At 48.2% G+C, this 23,486-nt stretch overlaps 3 long non-coding RNA genes across 6 annotated transcripts; 2 read left to right on the top strand and 1 right to left on the bottom strand.

The window, feature by feature from the left end:
* The first annotated feature begins 1,065 nt into the window (after positions 1–1,065).
* Positions 1,066–2,550, top strand: LOC115251772 (uncharacterized). The gene is made up of 3 exons (XR_003890294.1): positions 1,066–1,527; positions 1,663–1,755; positions 2,388–2,550. It is a non-coding gene; the product is annotated as an uncharacterized lncRNA (long non-coding RNA).
* A 1,487-nt stretch (positions 2,551–4,037) lies between these two features.
* On the top strand, positions 4,038–4,509 carry LOC115251771 (uncharacterized). The gene is made up of 2 exons (XR_003890293.1): positions 4,038–4,167; positions 4,255–4,509. It is a non-coding gene; the product is annotated as an uncharacterized lncRNA (long non-coding RNA).
* A 9,616-nt stretch (positions 4,510–14,125) lies between these two features.
* On the bottom strand, positions 14,126–22,953 carry LOC105417212 (uncharacterized). Of its 4 annotated transcripts, XR_003890284.1 has the most exons (14): positions 22,655–22,953; positions 20,032–20,066; positions 19,562–19,731; positions 19,269–19,367; positions 18,626–18,705; positions 16,913–16,963; positions 16,605–16,821; positions 16,451–16,514; positions 16,143–16,358; positions 15,410–15,462; positions 14,947–14,999; positions 14,797–14,860; positions 14,645–14,708; positions 14,127–14,554 (listed from the first exon to the last, which is right to left on the bottom strand). It is a non-coding gene; the product is annotated as an uncharacterized lncRNA (long non-coding RNA). The 4 variants fall into 4 exon arrangements; XR_003890286.1 differs by lacking the exons at positions 20,032–20,066; positions 22,655–22,953 and adding an exon at positions 17,088–17,131 and having other exon boundaries at positions 14,126–14,554; positions 19,562–19,788; XR_003890283.1 differs by lacking the exons at positions 20,032–20,066; positions 22,655–22,953 and having other exon boundaries at positions 14,128–14,554; positions 19,562–19,788.
* Positions 22,954–23,486: the final 533 nt, after the last annotated feature.

The following is a 23,486-nucleotide window of genomic DNA, read 5'->3' as shown; positions in this document are numbered from 1 at the left end:
GCGCATACTAACATCGTTTGGCTGAAATGAATTAAATCAATTAATTAATTTAAATTTAAAAAAAAAAAGGGGGGGGGGGGGTGGGGCTTCAAACAACTTCATCCCTCTGAAAAGAATGCCCCATAAGTCCTGTTTACTGTCCCCACACAAGCACGAGTATGACAGGATGAATTCTCTCACTGACGATCCGACGATGAAGATGGACACGGCACACTGTGCACTAAATTATGGACGAATACACAACTCACGCGCACGCTGCACCGATCCTTATCAGAGGGAAGCCAAGGAGGGCACGGCGGCCATTGGAGGGAGAGGAGGCTGTTTTGTTTGGTTTATTTGAATGAGAGGAAGCACTTAGGGCTGTTTTCATCTCATTGTTGTGCAAGGCTACACTTGTGGCAGCACTGACACACAGATGCAGCCCTGCAGTCACTGAACTGATTATTGGCGAGCTGTGTGTGTGTGTGTGTGTGTGTGTGTGTGTGTGTGCGCGTGTGTGCGTGTGTGTGTGTGTGAGACCTGCGTTAACGCAACCTGATACCTTTGTCACAATAGACACAGGTGTGCATGTGTGCGACGACATAATTTGTTGAGTGTGTGTGTGTGTGTCTGAGTCAGTGTGTGTGTGAGCGTGTTTGGGAGTGGGAGGAGAGGGGAAAAGGGGAGGCGGGGGTGAGCCCTCATGTTGTATTTCAAGTTCACCCAGAGTTCCCACGCTGTTATTTTCTGCACGGCTGTCTTTGTTCTACCGGTCTCATCACATGTTGTGATTAGCAGGGCCTTCAGGGGCCGCCTTTTGAAGGTGAGGGGCCCACAACACGACATCATCCAACCCCTTCCCCCCCCCCTTCTCATCTCTGATGTAAATCAGGCCACCAAACCACCAGAAGCTTCGAGTTTGTTTTTATTTTTTTTGGCTCAGCTCATTTCTCCTTTGCACACGTTTCCTTGTTTTTGATCTTTCCATCGTTATTATTCCACCAATATATTTTTTACAGCGTGCTGTGAATACAGAGAGGTGAATCTGTACAAGGAGGGAAGTTTTCTGTGTTCATTGATGGCATTAAGGCTAGATTGAGTGTTGTTTATTTCTATTTAATGCACTCAGTTGTGATGGATGACATTTCATCAGGAGTTTAGTTTGAATTCCCCCCGGAGACCAGGGGGAATTCTACATGAGTCCAGGGAGGGCAGATCCATTTAAGCTACCGTGTTGACGGAGCGCCATTGACTGATTTGGATACTGTGTTCAGGAACTCCCAGGTTACCCTTCAAACAAAGGTCAGGCTAAATGCTAACACTTTACAGCTTTCTAAAAGATGTTAAATAGCCTATTCGACGGAGTAAAACGTCGTAGAAGTGATCATTTTAAACTTTCGCCCATTGCTAACGTGCATTTATCCTGCTACACTGTCTATTTTTGCGGTCAGGAAATGGTGCTCGCCTTCAGAGGCAATAGTCGGATCAAATATGCAGCAGGAGCTTGTGTGAGTCACAGTCTAACGACGAGAGCCGCGGCGTCTGCAGGTTAGCCACAGACAGATGATTGTCCACTGGAAACAATACAGGCAGCAAATCTGCTGCGAAGCCCTGTGGAGCGCGAGCTTGTTATTGTTTAGAAATAGAGCCCTGCGGAACGCCAACTTTGTTTTCTCTTGACAGCGAGAGGAAGCCACCTCTAATTCTACTCCAGATGTGTGTGACACCCAACTATTGTGCTACGGTCCGAGGCGAGGGACGGAGGGAGACATGGACGTGAGTGTTTTCTAGGGGGGTGCATTGTATAGAAAGTGGGCAAAGAGTTGTATGTGAGTGAGTGACACAATGGTATTGTTCTTTTTGGGGTGTTGGTTGAATGTGTGTGTTGAGGAAGTGAAGGATGTGTCGGAGTTGACCCAGTGACACTCATCTCTGTCTTGTCTCCCCATGGGAAGTGTTTGAGGGCAAAAAAGGGGAAGCTGTCTCGCTGACAAGACCAGCTTTTAGCGCTGAAGTGTGTTTTTTTCCCTCCTTTTGCAGCAAATTGCTAGTTTAAGGTAACTTGTTTGCATTATTTTATCCGACAACTTAAACCTAAAAAAAGAAACATACGGTACAAACAGTTTGTCAGAGCTCTTTCTCAGAAATCTTTGAGGTTACAGGAAACAGGAGAGGTCTCCAGCTCCTGGAAAGCATCGAAGAACGAGGCTTGGCGACCTCATGATCCCGTTCAGCTACCGCTAAGTGCTGCTCTCTTTCTAGCCACCTAGCGAGCACTTTTTTGGGCCCTGGCCGCCTCCTCTTGCATCCGCTGTCCTTCCCCGACCCTATTGTACAGCAGTTTATACTCATGGTTATTCAGGCGGTGGACATTTTCCAGCTCTGTCTTCTTTATTCTCTCCTTCAAGATTGCAGCCTGTGGAGAGGAGGGACCCTGAGAGGGATTGGAACCAACAGAGCAACATTTACGCTGACTGGATCTGCTGTGGGGATGTGACCTCCTGTGGGAGGACCTGCTCGGCTTGCTGCTGTGGTGGCTGCTAGAGTTGGGACGTTTGGCAGGTGCTGGGCCCGCGGATGGCAGAACCAACCCGGGTAGTGCTTCGGGGGAGCAGGTAAGCTCTGCGGCGCCTGATGCTGACTTGTCCATGATCTTCTTAGGTTGCAGTCGGTGTTTGGAGGGCGAGCCTGGGTGGAAGGATTGCTGGGTTTTGGATTGATTTCGGGCCAAAACATTAGCAAGCAGGACCCAAAGGTTCTTTTAAATGTTTTGACTCTGCAGCAGTAGTACAAAGCAATGCAGCACAATAGTAATAAACACTTTAATAGTATAGCTGGTTGCTTTATGGTTAGGGTCAGATTCTTTGATTGTCATATCGTTATCTTCCTGGCCTGCTGGAAAGAAACTTGCTAAGGGGAGAAGGTAGCTTGGAGGGTCCGCTTTCACATGCGGATTAATAAAGGCTGGTGCCTCGGGGGCCATTGGGGCTGTCTAAATATAAACGTGAGCGTCTGGTCGCTGCCCTGAAGAAGCACGTGGCAAAGGCCTGGAGTGTGACTCACTAATTGGTAAAAATGTGGACACTAAAGCAGCTTAAAGATCACATTACCATGACGGAGGTGAGCTGGACGGTTCGCCGGCCTCTTGCACACCTGACACTTGCTCCAGACGTCAGGATGGAGGCATAAATGTCGCAGGATCACGTCTGGACTACAGGAAACTCAGAAGACTTTGCTGCCCTTCATCTGCAGATCTCTGCAGACTTCTGATGATCCTCTAATCCCAAGTCTGGAACAGTTGATACGTGCATCCAGCAGGTGGATGCCGAGCACTTAGGTCGGCATCTGGAAATATACCTGTCATGAATATTCATCAGAGGCCCAGAGCGGTCCCGACTAATCGGAAGGCAACGGTGAGAGTTGAGCAGCTGGTTTTGTCGGGGCCTGGGCGCGACCCACGTCTGGAATGGGTGAAACTCCTGGTGGGTGGTCACTGCGAACAGAGGAGAGAAACCCAGAACAAAGGCGGCATTTAACTTTCATCTCAGCTTGAGGTGATTATTCGCTTTGAGTCTGACCCAGTCACACTTTCGCGCTGGCCTCTTGGCCTTGGAAAACTGTGGATTTCGTCTTTTGACATTTAGACGTGCAGCCAGGAGCCCGAAGGACAAGCGCGGCAGCCGGGATTCACGTAAGGTTAACCTGCTGGAATGTGACAGGAGTCAGAAGTCGCGTCAGAAGTCGCGTCAGAAGTCCGTGGTTCCCGCCTTGAGAATCGCTCAGATCGTATCTTGTGATATAGCTGCTTTCGGCCTGACGTGAGGCGATAATGAGAACATGTTGGTTCCAGACTTTCACGCAAACACACTCCTGACACACACACACACACACACACCCAATCACCCACCTTTACTCACTAATTCGATAACGAGCCCGAACAGTCGTGACATGTTTTAACGTTTGACATTTGGCCTCCCGAAAAACAGAGCTGGAGGAGAGAATGAGCCTCCCGTCAGCGTCCTTCCAATCTGGGGAGAAAGCCACCGCCCCCCCCCCCCCCCCCCCGCGGTGAGGGGTTACTGGTCCTCTGACCCTGGTAATGATGGAGGGTCAGGAGTCAGGTTGTTTGAAGGAACCATCTACGTCTGCAGAGCGCGTGAGGAGCGCCTGGGAACCAGAGCTCAGCATGTGAGCCCGTGAAATTGATCTCTCCACAGGGGACAAGTGGTGTGTATTTATTTTTATGTGAGGTTGTGTGTGTGTGTGTGTGTGTAGGAGGGGCACGGCCGCAACAGGAGACGCAGCAGCGGAAATGGCAGATCTCTGCGGTCGGACTGTCGCTGGGTGACCTGGGCAGCTCGTCTGCCCGCCTGTCTGCAGCGGGACCGACGGTGACAGCGGACGGAAAACATTCGTCTGAGGTGACGGGGAAAAAAAGTCCCATCTGCTTCTCTCATCAAACTGGTTCTCGCTCTCGTTCTCGACTACTTCAAAGACATGTATTGTCTGTAAATAAAGATTTACAACAGCTCCTAAAACCCAAAGAGCCCCTATTGTCTGTTGCTCCCGGTTTCAGATGGAACGTCGGCGCTAAAGAACCGACACAAAGTGAAAACCTTCCGCATCGACAGCTGAGCTCTGCCCAAATTAGCGTCATTAGCCGCACTTTGACACCCAGGAATCTGCCGAGATGACAGCGTCGAGCACGGTTCGGGTCAACGAAGCCAGCACAGGCTGTGGCGCATCCTCCCAGTGACGCAATGGTTGTCGGTTCAATACCGGACCCTTGCAATGCCGCCCATTAATGCAGCCTCCTCAAGAACATGTGGACATAAGTGTAATGAAGCTTGTTGCTTCCCTATAGAGGTGAAAACACATCTGTGTGTGTGTGTGTGTGTGTGTTGTGTGTGTGTGTGTGAGAGGTACCGCTGAGACTGGCCCCTCCAGCGAAGGCTTTCCTCTTCATCTCCTGCATCTGCTGCTCCCCTCGGCGCTCAGAGGCCAAACCGCCGCTGTCTGTGCGTCCTGCTCGGCCCGTTTGGATGCGACCGCTTCCGCCGTGTCTGCAGGCACGTCGTGGCAGCTATGAAACCGATCCGTTTAATCACAGGGGGATCTTGGGAGCTTTCTCGTCTGGCTGTTGCCTCGCAGAGGATTTGAACAGACATTTCGAAACAATCAAATCTATTAGTTGGGACTTCTGCTGTCTGATCCCTCGCCGCAGACACGCCCGATTCACAAAATCCCCTCAGGTGAAATGAGGGAAAATCGCCCAATACAACACGTCAGTTTATTGAATTTTTCAGCGGTGTTAATCAGGCTGATTTGATTCAGTTTTCCAGAACTTTGTGGCGCAGTGGAAACGCAAACCACGCAAAATATCTGGAATAATATCATCCACGTGAATTCCCGGAACATAAAACTTCCAGGAAATGTTGGTAAAGGGGCTCTTGAGAGAGAATCAAGCTTTTCTTCTTCTTCTGTTTGTGGTATTCGCTGATGGTGTTCTTCACATTTAACTGCTAATCGCTAACGCGTCACAAAGCCATCGAGAAAACGCAACGTACAGCACGAACAGGGTGACAACAACGCGCCATGGCGACCACACCAGCGGCGTCCATGTTTACGGGAAGTCACACCAGGCTGAGGGAGAATAACTTTTGTGTTGTAATCAGTCACTCAGAGCTCAAACTCAAAACAGTCATTAGGCAAAACTTTCCCCCGACTTGTTTGCGTTTTGGCCTTGTGAGTGACGTGTTTGCGTTTGTGTACACGCTCGAATTCACCATGCCTGCGTGGTGTGTGTGTGCGTGTGTGTGTGTGGTTAGTGCAGCAGTGATTGATGTTTATTTGGTCTGTGGGTTGACACACAGTCTAGCTGTCAGAAGCTCCACCGACAGCTCTGTTTTTTTGGGTCCCAGTGGCGGAGGAAAGGCTGACACTGGGGTCACCGTCGTCCCTCCTGTCCCCTGCACCCCGAGACGCTCTCATGGAGACAACATCCATTTGTCCTCACTCCAACCAGTTAAAGACTGATCCGTGTTCGACATGGGGAAGTTTTCCTGATCAGCGTCGGCACAGACGCCTCCAGAGGGAAAGACGTAGACACAAACACTGATAAGCGACGCTGGACCGAGACGTCCACGTCCACGTCCTCCACGTCCCCTTTTCGGTCTTCTGCGTGACCTTCTGTAACCTGTGGAGCGTCTTCCTCTGGGCCCGGGTCACGATTCCGCTTCGGCACACACAACACACACGCTCACAAATGCTGACGTGCTCAAGATGGCACGGTACATGAGCACTTGGTCAAGCATGTAATGTGACCCCGTCCCAACCAAACACGCACACACGCGCGCACACACACATGCACAGGAATAAAGAGGTCATCGCTTTGCCATCTGGTAGTCAGATACCCCCCCTCCCTGCCTAATTTAAAGATATAATAACCTGTACTCTCCTTCGACTCATTGCACCCGACCACACACACACACACACACACAGCTGACATCTTCGTCACAGAGGAATGACGAGAGTACTGTCGGAAGACTATGGTAGGGTGGGGTGGGGGTTGCAAAGACGGTCTGGCTGTGTGCGTGCGCGTGTGTGCGCGCGCGTGTGTGTATCCCTGCCGTAACGGCTGCTCCCTGCCGTCTACACAGCTGTCTCCTAGGACACCACCGACCCACACAAACACACACTGGCGGCTGTGAGAGATCTCCCCCACGACTGCTTCCCAGGCCTGTGACAGCGAGAGGGAGAGAGAGGGAAGAAAGGAGGGGAAACGGCTGGAAAGGATTACTCACACAAACACACAACTTACACACCAACAACCACGCGTGAAAGATTACGCAAACAGACACAGAGACGTTATCTTGAAGATGAACGCACATCAGCACGGTAGCGCTGCTGTGATGGGCGTGAAATCGCATTTTCTCCTTTGTTCCTCCCTCCTCCTCACCAGCCTGAGGACGGAGACGTCGGGGAAACGAGCCGCGAGCGAGTTAATTACCAGCTGAGACAAAAGAGTTACGACTGGAATGGAAATTAAAGCAGAAACCCCGAATTTCCCCCCGGTTTAGAACCTGCTGGATCGTCCACCTGCATTCCACCGTTACTGCTGAACACAAACAAAGAGAATTATTCTTTTTAGGCAATTAGCAAACAATTAATGCACAAATTTCAGTGTTTCAAAGTGGGAACACGAAGCAGAAAACCGGAAAACGGCGCCAGGTCAAACCGACACGATACACGATTGTTTCCAGAGGTCGCCGAAGACACAGCTGCACTTTTGGAGGGTAACTTTGGAGTTATGGTGCTTCCAAAAGCACTTTGAGCCGTGACAAAAACCTATTTCCATTTTTTTCCTCATTTGTGGTCCAGGAATGGCGTCAATTCTGGTGTCTCCTGGGGACTTTTGGAAACCTCTGATGTGCATCACGAACGTGTAATTTGTTTGAATCCAACATGTTTCCAACTAGTGAAGATGTTTTCTCTTAATTGGCTTGTTTTTATCAGCTCGCATGGGACAAAACACCGTTTCCGAGCTTTTGGATTTCCTGCAAAAAAAACCCCTTTAACACAAATATTGATGATGTCTTTTGAGGGGAATACTTGCCAGGAAATGAGACCACAGTCAACAGGAAGTACTGGTCAACCAAACTTAGCAGCTGTTGACGGGGTATTTACTCCTACTGACCAGCCAAATGTGCCACATCTTGAATGGAAGAATTAACCCTCTCGTCTTTGCTAGAAAAACCCTAACGTCCTTTAAATTTCCCTCTGGAAATGTTTTGATTCCCGAAGGGTCCTTTTTCAGTTATTTATCGAGGGCCTCGTGGTATTTGGGACATGCCATGTGAAAACGCGCAGCGGACTGCGGACCGCTGCCCCTGTTTACGTTTGCGTCGGGCGCCCTTACGCCGTGTTTGTTATCCCTGCGGATGGAAATAGACAGAGGCCGGAGTTTCGCACAGGAAAGGCTTTGTTGGCTGTCAGAGTTGTCACTGTGGGGGGAATCGTTGCTGCAAAACCACACTCGCATTCTGTACCCCGCATCCTTGATCAGGTCCGGGCTGGGAAGGACTGCTGGCATTCGGCGGCTTTTAATAGGAGACAACTGTGGAGAACAAAGGGAAAGACAAAAGAAATCAAAGGCGCTCCTGACTCGGGGCCTTGGTGCTCGCCGCACATATTTCCTTTGTAGCCTTTGTCACCATTCTCATGGATATCTGGGGTGCATGTTGCTCAGTCAGCACGGGTTTCTGGCTGTGTATGTTTGTGTGAATGCGGCGTGCGGCCGAGCACTGTTGTGGTCGACGCCGCATACTTCCCGCCGAGGCGCGGCGTCGCGAGCCCGGTCAGAAATCCTCGGTGTTTTTGTTGTGTGCTGCCGACGGGTGTGGGAGCGAGACAGAGAGGAGACGCGGGGCAGAAGGAGAGGTTACCGCCAGTAAAGAGGGGGCGAGTGAAGGGAAGCGATCGCATGTGGGGCCGCGGAACTGCTGAAAAAAGGGGGAGAAAGAATGTGGGGTGAACACAGGCGGCAGTGTGCTATAAATCTCACTGCAGGAAACGCACTCAAGATGTGATCAAACTCTCGAAAACGGTGGAAATCGGGCCAAAAATCGATGATTCTGCCGTGAAATCCGGAGCATTTCGGCTTCCCTCCGACCCCTCGACCCATAGAGGACACCACCCAGTTCACAATGCCGGGCCAGACCTGAACAGTTCGTCCAGAAATACGTGATTTGATACAAGGGTTGGGAATCCCGTGTGTTCGAGTGTGTGTCCACGAGTGTGAGGTTTTAAATAAGCAGCTGGTGGATTATAAAAAGAACCGGTGTGTCCCTCGCGTCCGGAGGCTGTCGTCATACTTCCTGTATTTGGCCGACAGTGCGTGATGCCACTTCCTGTGCTCGACCGTGACGCTACGCAGCTGCGGCAGGTTGCGCGGCGCTTCGAAGGAAGGATGTAAGTAAGTCGCGCGGGGACGGACGTGATTCCAGGAATTTAGAGGCACGTTTTCTAGAATAATCCTGTCGACGATTCCCCGGTGAAACTTCTCACACACAGATTTCCCAAACCAGCCCCCCACTGGTCTTGAACTCACTGGTTTGACTCATTGTCAGCCCACTCTTTTCACATCCAAGCGTCTTCAGATGGAACGGACCCATTTTTTGGGGCGGTTCCCCCTCCGAAGCTGCAGGGGAGGGCGGCAGGCCCGCGCCGGCCGGCGTCGTGGCAGCTCACGCGCGTGTGCACCCATGTGGCGCGCTCGGCGCCGTTCCTCCTCGCCGTTCCTTCCACAATATGGCACATTGTTTGCTTCAATGGGTCATGGTCGCTCTTGCGCACAGCTCACATGCTTCCTTCATTTGAGATGATGTAATGCCTGGAAGTGTTGTATTCCAACAGGAAATACTTTAAGGGTACGTTGCGCCGCACGCACGAACCCGGACGGCGACGGACAGACGGACACTGCACTTAAAATGGTATTAGAAAGGTGAAAACGGGGCCTGTCAAGCTGCCGGTTCCAACCCTCTCGGCTCTGTTGCGTCCGTAGTGTGTTAGCGTGACCTTGCTTGGCAGCCAGCTGCCGGGACATGCGCTTCATTGACTGGGAAGTTTGGCAGCTCACCTCCCGCTTTCTGGCCACTCATTATCTGGACGGGGGGGGGAAGGACTCGCAGGAGGGACGCCTCCACGCCGATAGGCGCCGTTGCAGACGTACACACGGAGCAAGACAAGCAGGAGTCATGTGAGAACTTAAGCCGAGCCTCTGCGCCAGTCACACAGATTTCCTCTTGGCACTCGGCAGGTTGCGAGTGGGGCGGCACAGGGGGCCCTTTGTGGGGTCTCTTGGGGCTGCCGAGGGCCAAACAGGGCCTCAGAGTCTGGTTGAGGGCTTCCTTTGTGGGACCAAAAACATTGTCTGTGCTGGGAAAGGCCATGAGGATGGGAACGCTGCCCAGAGCTAGCCTGTGTTTGACTCTGAGTGTGTGTGTGTGTGTGCGTGTGCGTGTGTGTGTGTTGTGTGTGTGTGGTGTGTGTGTGTGTGTGAGACAGAGACAGAAAGAGTGCTGTTATGGGGTGTGAGAGACACACCACAGTGTGATTAAGGGAATTTGAGTCAAGTTGTGTGAACATTTGCCGCAGCATCACCGCGTTGAGCTCCAGTTTGAACATTCGAGACATATTTCACATTATAAAAATGCATTTTTGGGTCTCCCTCAAGTATTTAAACGACTAACGAGTTGTTAGTAATCACTCCCAAGTCTGGATAACTTGGCTGTGCTTACTGGCAATTAGGCAGAAAACGGAAAATTGAACCCTCGTATCCACATTCACATCCATTCCCCCCAAAATGTGACCTAAATTATTGATCTATTTTTACTGCACCACAACACGAAGTCAAAGTGACTTCAGAAATATGAAGCCATATTTTTTTTTTACGTCAACGTCAACAGCCAGTTAATCCTGGATAATGTTGTCACCAGAGTCAGAGCAGACAGCCTAACGAGCAGCTCCACCCTGCATTTCTTTCAAATATGATAAGATATGGTGATGATGAAGGACCAGGAAACACGGCGGCTATTTTAAGCCTAGAGTATGGTCGTGCGCGTGCGCGTGCGCGTGCGCGTAACAGGGCAGGCGGTGGGAATGGATGAGGAATGTCAGAAAACCAAGAAGGAGAAAGAATGAAAACAAAAAGTCAAGAAGTGGTTGAAAGAACTGAGGAGGAGAGGGTCTTAAAAAAGAGCCAGACTTGGTGGCTGAGGGGGGGGGGACAGCAGACGTGGACAGTGCACACAACACGGACCGCAGGAACATGTTAAGAGGGCAACATTAAGTGTTACAAAAGGGGGGGGGTTTGATAATGCTTCAACTCATGAGAGCCGTTTGGCCCCGGGCCCCGAGGTTCTCTGCGGTGAGCAGTATTTTATACGAGACAAGCGTGACCCTCAAGTACGATCGAGAATGTGCGAGTGTGCGTCAGTGCGTCCACTCTGCAAAACCGCCCTGGAAAGCCCCCGTTCCACCAGGAGCCGGTTCCGCGGGGCCAGCTGACTGCTGTCTCACCGGCTATTTTGGTCTTCAGACCAGATGAGGCTCGACCTGTTTGACCATCACCGAGCTTCATCCAGGAACTGGTCCTGGGCGGGATTCACAGGGGGGCGAGAACCGGTGACCCGCTACATTTTCAGGGCGCAACCTTGTTCGGGACCCGGCTTGGTTGCCAGTAAAAGCAGAACCCTCATTGCTGGATCTGTTATTAGTTAATTACAACCCTCATGTTTCCCCTAAACGGCCCCGATCTGCTGCATTTAGGGTGGGAATGTTGGAGAGAGTAAATATAGCATCGAAAAAGTTTTATCTTCAAGACTACGTGCCACTAAGAGACACGTGCTGTGTGTTGGCGAGCCTGCCTACACACACACACACACACACACACACACACACAGCAGTAGCTCCGGTAGCAGTGTTTAGTTTCCGCATGATGAGCGTGTAATCTGTGCAGGTTCCTGCCTGCTGCTTTGTCCTCCTCCCAGTCTGACTCGTCTGTCCGACCTGTGAGGGGGGTGGGGGGGGGAGGGATCGACTGTGTCCCTGTCATAACGCCGGATCACTGTCTACAATCTACTGACTCAAAGGGATGAGAGAGATGAGAGCCCTGGAGAGGTCGGTCTACGTCTCGGGTTGCGTATTCCGTCCCCGCCGCCGTTTCCTTGCCTGGTTTCGGTTGACGGCGTCGCTTTACAGCATCCGAGGACCCAAAAGAGAAAAAAAAAAAAACTTTTTGAATGTTTTCTCCAACTGCCCACAAACGAAGGCGGGGGAGATCAGGCGATGCGCTTCCCTGCCAGGTTATTTTGGTGCGCTCTGGCGCCTCCTTCCACCTCTCGTTATCTGCCCCGATCCAGGGTCTAATCAGCCGCCACCTGCGCCGCCGCTCAGCTTTAGCAGGCTAAATCCAGGCGGATCAGAGCCGAACACGGTGGGATTACGGCGCAGTTTAACACGCGGTTCAGGCTTTTCGGAGACGCCTCCCACGTGGACAGTCGACCCATTTAGCCTTGATTAAGTGGCACCTTTTAATTATGGTTTCCATCTTCCTTTCGAAGCTATTCCCCCTGGTTCCTTTAGCGCAAACGTTTTAATGAAGAGATTTCCGATCATTTGAGGCATGAAGAATATGGCGATGCTAATGACCGCTGCAGCCTGAAGTGAAACCACTTGAGTTTCACTTTTTTTGGCAGCTCCGGGGAATCATTTGGGGCTAATGAGGAATATTTGATAGCTCTAGAGCTCCTCATATTCAGCAGACTGGTGTCTGAGCAGGAGCCGCAGCGCTGGGAACAAAAAGCTTACCTGCCCCTGCGGGGAATATCGACCATCTTTGGCTCAAAGGGAAGGACAGAAGCTAAAGGGTTCAAGCGTGCCGTGTTTCATGTGTGTTTTTCCCTCTTCGCCCCAGGAGCGGAGAAGCTGCCACCTAAACAGGACTGGCAAGAACAACAAATGAAGGTCGCCACATTTTCATTTGAAAGAAAAGCAGGAAGCTTCCAGCATGAATGCCAACGGTTCAAAGAGCTGCGGGGAAGGTGCGCTCGCACGCCTGCGACACACGCGCACACACACACACATTATGTCATCCGATTTAAACAAACACGAGGCCTCATGGGCCCTTACAAGACCGTGTTCGTGGTTACCGAGGCCACCAGTTGCCATCCACACACACACACACACACATATGCTATAGCATCCATGAGATACTCCTGCTTGTTGTGCCCCACACACACACACACACACACACACCACACCACACACACACACACACATATGCTAAGCATCCATGAGATACTCCTGCTTGTTGTGCCACACACACACAACACACACACATGCTGTAGCATCCATGAGATACTCCTGCTTGTTGTGCCACACACACACGCACACACCCACACACAGGGACACACACAGCCCCGTGCTGCCTCTGTTCACCAGCATGTAATGCGTACAGCCACACAGGAGAAGCCTTGTGTGCAAGGGGTCGTAACAACTGCGGCAGTAGCTGTATGGTGACCTTTCACCCTGACAGCATGGGAAAGTGGATGCACTCAGCTGTTAGGACCCCAGTGGGGGCCGGTTCCCCCCGGTACTAGTCAAATGGTGATTGGGCATCAATGGGAAGAGACCCAGAATGCTCAGCAAGGAATGCTGTAAATGCACAAGTACACATAACAAGAAGATCTGCATAATTTATGCACGCACACGCACACACATAAACATGAAGTCAGTGTTGACACACACACACACAACGTTACATCTCTGTGGTACTGATGAGTTTATGCACATTTATGCAAATACATTCAATCAATCAATCTTTATATAGCGTCTGTTACAATTGTTTGTAGGTGCTTAACAGAATCCCAGGGCCTGACCCCCAACAAGCAACTGTGGCAAGGAAAAACTCCCTTTAACAGGAAGAAACCTTGAGCAGGACCAGGCTCGTGTAGGGGGACCCTCCTGCTGATGGCCGGCTGATTTAAGATTCTCTTCTTGAAAAGTACAAAGATCTGCTTTTAATTCCACCATCAGGTTCACTCGAGCACCCAAACGCACACACAAAGACTGCACAGGTTTTTCAGACCCTTTAAGACTAAGACCAAAAAATATTTTTGCCCACGGCTTCTGGTTCTCACAGTCTCCAGTCTCTGTAGGAATGCTAAGTATCCAGGAGCCCCCCCGGCGGAGCAGCCGATGGTAAGGACGGTGATTTAAGGCAGCCCTGGTTGTTCCCATGTCACACACTCTGAAAGAGGGTACGTGGAGGCGCGATATATTATGTGACAAGCCCGTGGAGATGTCGCTCCTCATCACCTCACACACAGTTCTTGCCAGCCCGTCACCAAGGGTAGTTCAAGTCCATTTCAGGGGTTCCTACCAAACAGAATGCTATGGGTTAGTGTTCTGTACAGAGCAGGATAGAACCGATGAGCTACCTGAACCTGGCACGGAGGCTTCAGAGTTTTAAAAATGCACATAAACATTAGGCTATAAATCCACTCTGCTGTGTATGAAATCAATGGATTTGGACACACACACATTCTCACCAGGCTGGTTGGAACAGGTCACCGAACACCCTCCTTCGATCCTCAGACAGCTGGGACCTACAGACTCACAGATGCACAGGCGAGGCCGGTAAGGAGCGGAGGGGGCGTGCACATGCGCGCGCATGTGTGACCCGTCACCGATCCACATGTCAATACGAGCTCCGCGGGTCTGTGTGTGCGCGTGCTGCGGTGTGTGCAGGGATCGGCAGCTGAGCGTGATTAATATTTCACAGCTAACAAATGGTCACACGGGCAGCTCTGTCTGTGTGCGTCTGTGTGCGTCTGTGGGAGTGTGTGTGTTGACCTATGAAGGTGGATTATAATGTCTGACACTTGAGCCAATTCAAAAGTGAATTTCAACAAATACAATTAGTGAATTAAATTTTTGAATAGTTTTGTTGAGCTGTCGCTGTGCGCGCTGCAGTCGTGCCGTCTCTTCTCTCTCGCTCATCTAGCTTATAAAACTGAAATGAAAAATTAAAATGAATAAAATAACGTAAAAAATATCTATAAATAAGGCAAAAAAACTTGCTAGAAGAACACAGTCGTGATACCGTTGTGCTGCCGTCGTGATGTCGTTGTGCTATGCCTTCTCTCTGGCTTATGTAGCTTATAAAACTGAAATTAAAAATAAAAATGAATAACATAACGGAAAATATATAAATAAAGGCAAAAAAAACTTGCTAGAATAACACAGTCGTGATACCGTTGTGCTGCCGTCGTGATGTCGTTGTGCCGTCTCTTCTCTCTGGCTTATGTAGCTTATAAAACTGAAATTAAAAATCAAAAATGAATAAATAACGTAAAAATATCTATAAATAAGGCAAAAAAACTTGCTAGAATAACAGTCTGATACCGTTGTGCTGCCGTTGTGCCGTCTCTTCTCTCTGCCTTATCTAGCTTATAAAACTGAAATGAAAAATCAAAATTAAAAGAATAACATCAAATAAAATATGAATAAGGCAAAAAAAGTTGCGAGAACAAGTTAATAATAATAATATTAATAGTTGCTGTCGCCGTGCAGCCGTCGTGATGTCCTTGTGCTGTCTCTTCTCTCTAGCTTAGCTTATAAAACTGAAATCAAAAATCAAAAATGAATAAAATAACGTAAAAAACTGATATAAATAAGGCAAAAAAACTTGCTAGAATACACAGTCGTGATACCGTTGTGCTGCCGTCGTGATGTCGTTGTGCTATGCCTTCTCTCTGGCTATCTAGCTTATAAAACTGAAATGAAAAATCAAAAATGAATAGAATAACAAAAGAAAATATATAAATAAGGCAAAAAAAAAGTTACTAGAATAACACAGTCGTGATACCGTTGTGCTGCCGTTGTGCCGTCTCTTCTCTCTGGCTTATGTAGCTTATAAAACTGAAATGAAAAATTAAAAATGAATAAAATAACGTAACAAATTTATATAAATAAGGCAAAAAACATTTGCTAGAATAACAAAGTCGTGATACCGTTGTGCTGCCGTCGTGATGCGTTGTGCATGCCTTCTCTCTGGCTTATGTAGCGTATAAAACTGAAATAAAAATAAAAATGAATAAATAACGTAAAAAATATCTATAAATAAGGCAAAAAAATTTGCTAGAATAACAGTCGTGATACCGTTGTGCTGCCATCGTGATGCGTCGTGCATCTTCTCTCTGGCTTATGTAGCTTATAAAACTGAAATTGAAAAATAAAAATGAATAAAATAACGTAAAAATTTATAAATAAGGCAAAAAATGCTAGAATAACAAGTCGTGATACGTTGTGCTGCCGTCGTGATGTCGTTGTGCTATGCCTTCTCTCTGGCTTATGTAGCTTATAAAACTGAAATAAAAATAAAAATGAATAAATAACAAAAAATATATAAATAAGGCAAAAAAGTTGCTAGAATAACACAGTCGTGATACCGTTGTGCTGCCGTGTGATGTCGTTGTGCTGCCTTCTCTCTGGCTTATGTAGCTTATAAAACTGAAATGAAAAATCAAAAATGAATAAAATAACGTAAAAATATCTATAAATAAGGCAAAAAACAGTTGCTAGAATAACACTCGTGATACCGTTGTGCTGCCGTTGTGCCGTCTCTTCTCTCTGCCTTATCTAGCTTATAAAACTGAAATGAAAAATCAAAAATTAAAAGAATAACATCAAATAAAAATATGAATAAGGCAAAAAAGTTGCGAGAATAAGTTAATAATAATATTAATAGTTGCTGTCGCCGTGCAGCCGTCGTGATGTCCTTGTGCTGTCTCTTCTCTCTAGCTTAGCTTATAAAACTGAAATCAAAAATCAAAAATGAATAAAATAACGTAAAAAAATTGATATAAATAAGGCAAAAAAACTTGCTAGAATAACACAGTTGTGATACCGTTGTGCTGCCGTCGTGATGTCGTTGTGCTATGCCTTCTCTCTGGCTTATCTACCTTATAAAACTGAAATGAAAAATCAAAAATGAATAGAATAACAAAAGAAAATAATAAATAAGGCAAAAAAAAGTTACTAGAATAACACAGTCGTGATACCGTTGTGCTGCCGTTGTGCCGTCTCTTCTCTCTGCCTTATCTAGCTTATAAAACTGAAATGAAAAATTCAAAGAATAACATCAAATAAAAATATGAATAAGGCAAAAAAAGTTGTGAGAATAAGTTAATAATAATATTATTAATAGTTGCTGTCGCCGTGCTGCCGTCGTGATGTCGTTGTGCTATGCCTTCTCTCTGGCTTATGTAGCTTATAAAACTGAAATCAAAATTCAAAATGAATAAAATAACGTAAAAATATATATATAAATAAGGCAAAAAAACTTGCTAGAATAACACAGTCGTGATACCGTCGTGCTGCCGTCGTGCCGTCTCTTCTCTGGTTTATGTAGCTTTTAAAACTGAAATGAAAAATGGATAGAATAACATCAAATAAAAATATAAATAAGGCAAAAAAAAGTTTTTAGAATAAGTCAGTCGTGATGCTGTTGTGATGCAGTTTTGTGTTGCTTTTTTTACGCGTACTCGTATCATTTAACGCCTCCTGTTCCTGTTGACATGTGCTGCTCCTACATGGGCCAGAACACCCTGTATTATCAAAGAGCAAGATCCCAACCTGGCAACCTTTGGGCCAGATGTGTTGAAAGTCTGCTTTAAATGTTTTTAGAACATTAAAGCCTCTTTTCTAATCTGGAGCAGGGCGTCGCATGTTTGGGACAGCTGATAAATGAACGCCAGAGTTAATACAGTTATCTTTGTGCTGTTGCACACATCAAAATCCCAAATCTTTATCCCATGTGAAAGTTCTCCCTGGTGGCAATAGCTTTGATGGGGCCTTTGATGTGAAGGAGTCCCGGCAATAATGGCGATGATGGCGACTGATAAGAACCGGCTGAACGGCATCGGGGATCAGAAGCGCCGAATGGAGGCCAAACTGGATGCGGCCCCGGGCTGTTTGATAATTAAAGGGAGGGGTTGGAACACTGGTGATAAGGACAAGTGGCAATTGTGTGTCGAAGGGTGTACACTTCCAGTGAACCGGCGTTTGTTTGGGGCTGGTGCGTGTGCGTTAAGAGACAGAGATGTCAAAGTTCGTAGCAGGTGGTGAAATGTTACCAAAGCTGTCGATCCGATTAGGCCGGATCCGGAAAAGGAAGGAGAAGTGACGCGTAGAGACAGAGGAGCTTTAACTGCCAACATGCGACAAACGCGCAGTAGCTTCAAGGTATTGAGGCGGGGTTTGTGGGCTTTAACCTGAGGTTTTTTCCTCATTTAACAGGAAGTGAGTTGGATGATGGAAAACATTCATTTAGAGTCACAAGACTCCAAATTACAGTAAAAAGGATAAAAATCAGGGACAAAATAGATGAAAGAGAAGAAACGTGGAAGATCTTTGAACCAAAACAACAGCGATGCTGCATGAGACTGTGTGTGTGTGCGCGCGCGTGTGTGTGTGTGTGAGAAAGAGAGAGAGGCTATTGGCATAAACTAGAGCTGGCAGAGCGGAATCAATTACTGACCAGCGAGGATTTTCCCACAAGCTTCAACCGGTGGGAAAACAGGAGCTCCTCCACATGCGTCTGTCTGTGCCTGTGTGTGGTGTGTGTGTGTGTGTGTGTGTGTGTGTGTGTGTGAGTGTGTGTGTGTTGTGTGTGTGACAGATACAGAGAGAAAACTTGTGTCTGAGCATGTTCAGATGTGTGTGCACGTGTTTATGAGTACTCTCAATGGGTGCAAGTGTTAGTGATTACTGCGTGTGTGCATGTTTGTGTGTGTGTGGTGTGGTGTGCCAAAGTCCACATTCTACAAGCAAACTGAGGACATTTTGGATTGTTTGAAGGTTAAGGCTTGGTTTTAAGGTTGGGGTTAGAAGGGTTTTGGTCAGAGTGGGTGGGGGTCAGTTGGGATGGTTGGGGTTTGGGTCAGGAGCTGGAGAACGCATTAGTTCTATGAAAGCCCTCACAAAGATAGGAAGACAAGGATGTGTGTGGGTGTGTGGCCTTCAGGTTCTGTCAGAGAAAGATTTTAACAATATAACAAGCAGGAAGTCTCACCAGACCCACCTGAATATTTAACTGGTGTAGTGTCTCCCTCCCTGTGAGCTGGTCTCCATGGTCATATCTTCACCTCCTCGGGGCAGAACCTGGCACGGGACGGCAGGTTTCACATTATTGTTCTATCTGTGGTTCTAGAATGTTGCATGTGTGTGTTGTTCTTTCATTGGTCTAATTGTTCTGTTCAGTTCTGGACTCTATAGAGGTGCTGCTGCGCTACACTGCCGCAGGAAGCGGTGGAAGGCAGGATAACATTGGCCTGGATTCAGGGCTTGGCGGCCCAGGGGATACTGCCTCTAAAATCCAATCAAGCAGACATCTCGACTCTTGTCATTGTTGGGTGTTACAGCAACGCCGCCTCGGTGACTAGACAGAACCGAGCGAGAGCGAGAGCGAGAGAGCGAGAGAGAAGAGAAGAGAGAGAGAGAGAGATCCCTAAACTCTTCATCCAGAACAACACACTCATGCACACGTTGTGGTTGTTACACACAGAACAGGAATTCACACATTTAAATGACAGGAAATGAAACGTTACGTGGACACAGACAAGATGAAATCTTATGGTTTGTTCTTCACCCCCCCCCTTTAGATTCCTTGTCGTTTGTTCCTCTTCTGTGTATATTTATTGAGCCAGAACAATCAGCAGTCTGACCTTATCACGAGCTCGCACCTTCAGCTGGACAACAGCGGCCACTAGTGGCGATTCGAGGAAGTGTTGTTGTTTCCCAGACGTTCAGCGATAAAAGATCCACTTTAAATGACAAGGCGCGTAATATTAGTGTCAATTAAACTGGAAGCAAATAATTTAATTTTAAATAAGAGTGATAGTTTAGACCAGAATGAACTGGGACCAGTATTATGAGATGGTATCGTTTGTATTACAAAAAAACATACAGGGCATTTTTGCCTTCTTCTTATTTTTGAACGATTATCTGATAATCTCACCTGCTCGGGCCACGTCCGAGTATACACGCAGTGTGTGGTGCTGCCATGTTTGCTGTGTTTGGACGTGGTCTCGGGGGCTCCCTCCCTCTTTATTTCCTCACTTTCTTTCTTTGGACACAGCAGGCCAAAGAAAGCTTCACACTCTCTCCGGTCGGCCGCCCCAGACGGAGCTGCGCAGGAACACCTCTAACAGCCACATTCCTTCGACTCGGACAAACAAAATTCGCTCAAGGATGATCATTAGCGGCGAGCATTTGCTGTGGGTTTGTGTTAAACACCGGAGGTGCTAAATTTACCAAAGGAGAAATATCATCACATTTTGGATGAATGATTAGTGGAGGATTTATACTGATGATTATAGTCTCTAAGAGCAGCCTCTCCACTATTATTCCTGCTTTTACGAACTCAGAAAGTATTGGATAGGACACTTGTTGCCGTGACGTCAGCATGTTTGTGTGTTTTTGACTCACGGTTGTTTCTTACGATTTTGGCATCTCGCTGTTTCCTGAAATGAACAAATGTCAGCACTCTTTTAGCTCATGGAAGGAAAATGATGCCATGTTTCACCACCTGAGAAGACACACACTCACACACACCGACACTACTTACTGGTGTGTGTGGGCATGTTTTGTGTGTGTGGTGTGTGGTGTGTGTGTGTGCTTTTGTCAAGCTCCCGGCGCTGACACAGTAAACTGATATGAGGGGTTCTGAGCGCTCTCTTACACGCACACACACACACACACACACACACACACACACACAACACACACACACACACACACACACCACCACACACTCTACAGAGGGAGAAGAGAGCACTGGAGGAGCCACACTCACACGGAGATTGAGTTACAGCTGAATTAGATCTGAACTGTGGGAACCACCACCTTCTTTTAAACACACACACACACGCGCACACACACACACACACACACAGAGGTGTTGTCACTTGTTGTCATTGCTTGACACCAATGCGACACACGCTGCAGTGATATATATGTGTACACAATGTTGGCACGAGCAAGACCACACTAAGGCACGCACATGCGCGTTCACACACACACACCACACACACACACACACACACCACATAACACACCCACATAAACACACCTCATCATCCCCACATATAGACACGGACTGTCCCTCACAGTCAAACACACACACACCGCACAGCGTCAGAAACACTGATGCTCCAGCATGAGAGCGCGTCTGTTCCTGTGTGATGCGCCTGTGTTCAAACAGACCGAGTCATCTTACCTGGCTCGCAAACAGAATGTGCGTGTGCGCCACAGCACACGTGTGTTAATCTCGTTAGCTCTGGGGGGGGGGGGGTTGGCGGCGGCCCTAAATTAGGCAACTCTGGAGGAGAAAGGAGAAAGACCATCAAAGCACATGCCGGGAGACCCTTCACGTCTTCATTTTTGTTTTCACATGGTAATGCAGGTGTGTGTGTGTGGTGGTGTGTGTGTGTGGTGTGTGTGAAAGAGGGGGGTGAGACGAGTGTGTTGGAACATTTGCTGTAAATAATAGTGAGAGTGGAATGCCACAACACTGCGCCAGCCTGGGCAACAAGCAGAGAGGAGCCCAACAGTCGAGGCGCCCCTCGGTCCCCAAAGGGCAGTTTTCAAGCTGGTGGGGGGCAACCCACAACCCACTAGGGGGCCCCAGCATTATGACAGGGGGCCGTGGAGCTCCTGCAAACAGTGTTTCCACTGTCAAGTTACGGCAGATGGTACTAATTTTAGTACCAACCACCGAGGAGGGTGGTTTGAAAATAAACAATACACAAACAATCTGCAGCACAATAAAAAAATTTTATCTCCTAAAGAGGGCACTGCAAAAAAAAAAGTTCAGGAACCACGGCTAGAGAGAACTGTAAAAATGGCTAACAGCCCGGGGGTAATTAAACAAGGCTGGGGACAAGGACCAGGACAAGGACCAGGACCAGGACAAGGACCAGGACAAGGACCAGGACCAGGTACCACCCTGAAGGTGGCAGCAAATGCACAATTCTGTCTGTGGTATCACAATTGCCCTTCTGGATTTTACAAAGAATTATGGAAGACAACATTAAGAGACACATGAAGACATGTGGGAGTAAAAGAGACAGCAAAAAAGAAAAATGCTGTGAGATGTTTTGTCTCGTTGCCAAGGATGTTCTTCCACATCCCAAAACAGCTGTTTTTCCAAGCAAACAATCAAATACAGCCACAGAACCAAGACCTCATCCAGGCGAGGGAACGCACGTACGAAGCACGTCGAAACCTACAAATTTTCCTTTTTTCCATTTAAAAATTTGATTCACATTTTTCAAACATGAGTTCTACTGACCTGCATTTTTAGGAGGGCCATTTAACCCCAACCACACCACCACTTCAGTATTTTAATCTGATTTTAAGCTTTGATCGGCCCATTGAGGCTTTGATTTTGTAAAAGTAAAGGATTCGAAAGATAAACTAACTGTACTTCGTTGAAAAAAAGCGCCCCCAGAATCCATTAAATCCTTTACGAGTAGTCTAAAAAGTGGATGGTTTGACCTGAAGTTTCCCTAAAACACCATGGAGGCGGGGCTAGTTCCTATTCCGCAGCCCCCACTAGAGGGCAGCTGTGCTGTTTTGTATCATTGAGGTGAAATTAAATTTGGTCAAACAGACCCCACCAGTCACCTCTAAAACCCAATAAAACTGATTCCTGAGCAAATATTTGTTTCCCCTCAACATTTTATCTTCCACTTTTCGCGTAAATCTCGTGGCCTTTCTTTCCAGGCAGGACGGCGGGAAAGATAAGTGCTGCACGGATGCTGAGTGTGAATGTGGCCCACGTGGAGCGACATTAAGCCGCCCTGCTGGGAACACTTTTGACACGAGAGCTCCATTTGTCCGATCGCCGGCGCCGACCCGGTCGCAGCGGGTTTCACTGGAGATAATAGTGATCTGAGGATAATCTTCTCCATTAATGTTTGCTCTCCGTTTGACCCCTGCGTGCCTCACGATGAAGAGAACAGCACTCTCTGTCTACCTCACACACACACACACACACACACACACACACACACGCACGCACACACACACACACACACACACACATTACCTGTCTTTCTTCCTGATTTTTGATGCCCAACCCACAATGACACCAGAAACACCAAGGGAGGGAAAAGGAACAGCAAACAAACTCTCCACAGGCCCGGGGCTCCGGTTTCAGCCTTCCGTCCGCCTGTGGCTGGGGGGCCATGGGAACACAGAGTGCCAAGGGCCTCTGTGTCAATAAGGAGCAGCAGTTCAACACAATGGGGGCCTGCCTGCAGACAACACCGCTGACAGACACCCACACAAAGGAGCCTGTGAATGGGACGGAGGCCCGCGCACGCCCTCGCACGCACGTGAACGAACGAACGAACAACAAACACACACACACACGTGCATCCGCAGGAAAGAATAGAGCAGTGTGTGGTAACCCACAGAGATGATGTTTGAGGGATGCTCACTCTGAACTACAGCAAACTACTGCAGTTATATAATGATGATGATGGAAAAATGAACTGTCATACGTTACCTCTACGTTAGAGAGAAACCATCTAGAGCAACGATGTGATGCACCTCCTCCAGAGCCTCCCGGGTCAGCAGCAGGTTCCTCTGGAGCCACTACCACCCTGCAGATGACCCTATTGGGGTGTGTTTCCCCATGAGGTCGCTGTCCTTTGCAGCCACAACTAGCGGCTAGACGTCTGCTAGCTTGTTGATGACCCTTGGCCCTCTCACTCCTGCCGCCCCCTGCTGTCAGGTATTTAAGGTGCTTGGACTCACCTGCTTGTTCCTCCTACAGTACGGTACATTCCGCAATCCGTCCCTGAGACCTTTAGGACCAAACGCTTCGTGTGGGAATGGCCAGGGCTAAGGCCAGGACTAAGGCCAGGACCAAGGCC

The sequence above is a fragment of the Takifugu rubripes genome, chromosome 12 (assembly GCF_901000725.2).
Source record: "Takifugu rubripes chromosome 12, fTakRub1.2, whole genome shotgun sequence".
NCBI classification, from domain to species: Eukaryota; Metazoa; Chordata; class Actinopteri; order Tetraodontiformes; family Tetraodontidae; genus Takifugu; species Takifugu rubripes.
Note: the sequence above shows the minus strand (reverse complement) of the source record. Positions and strands in the feature narration are given on the sequence as shown.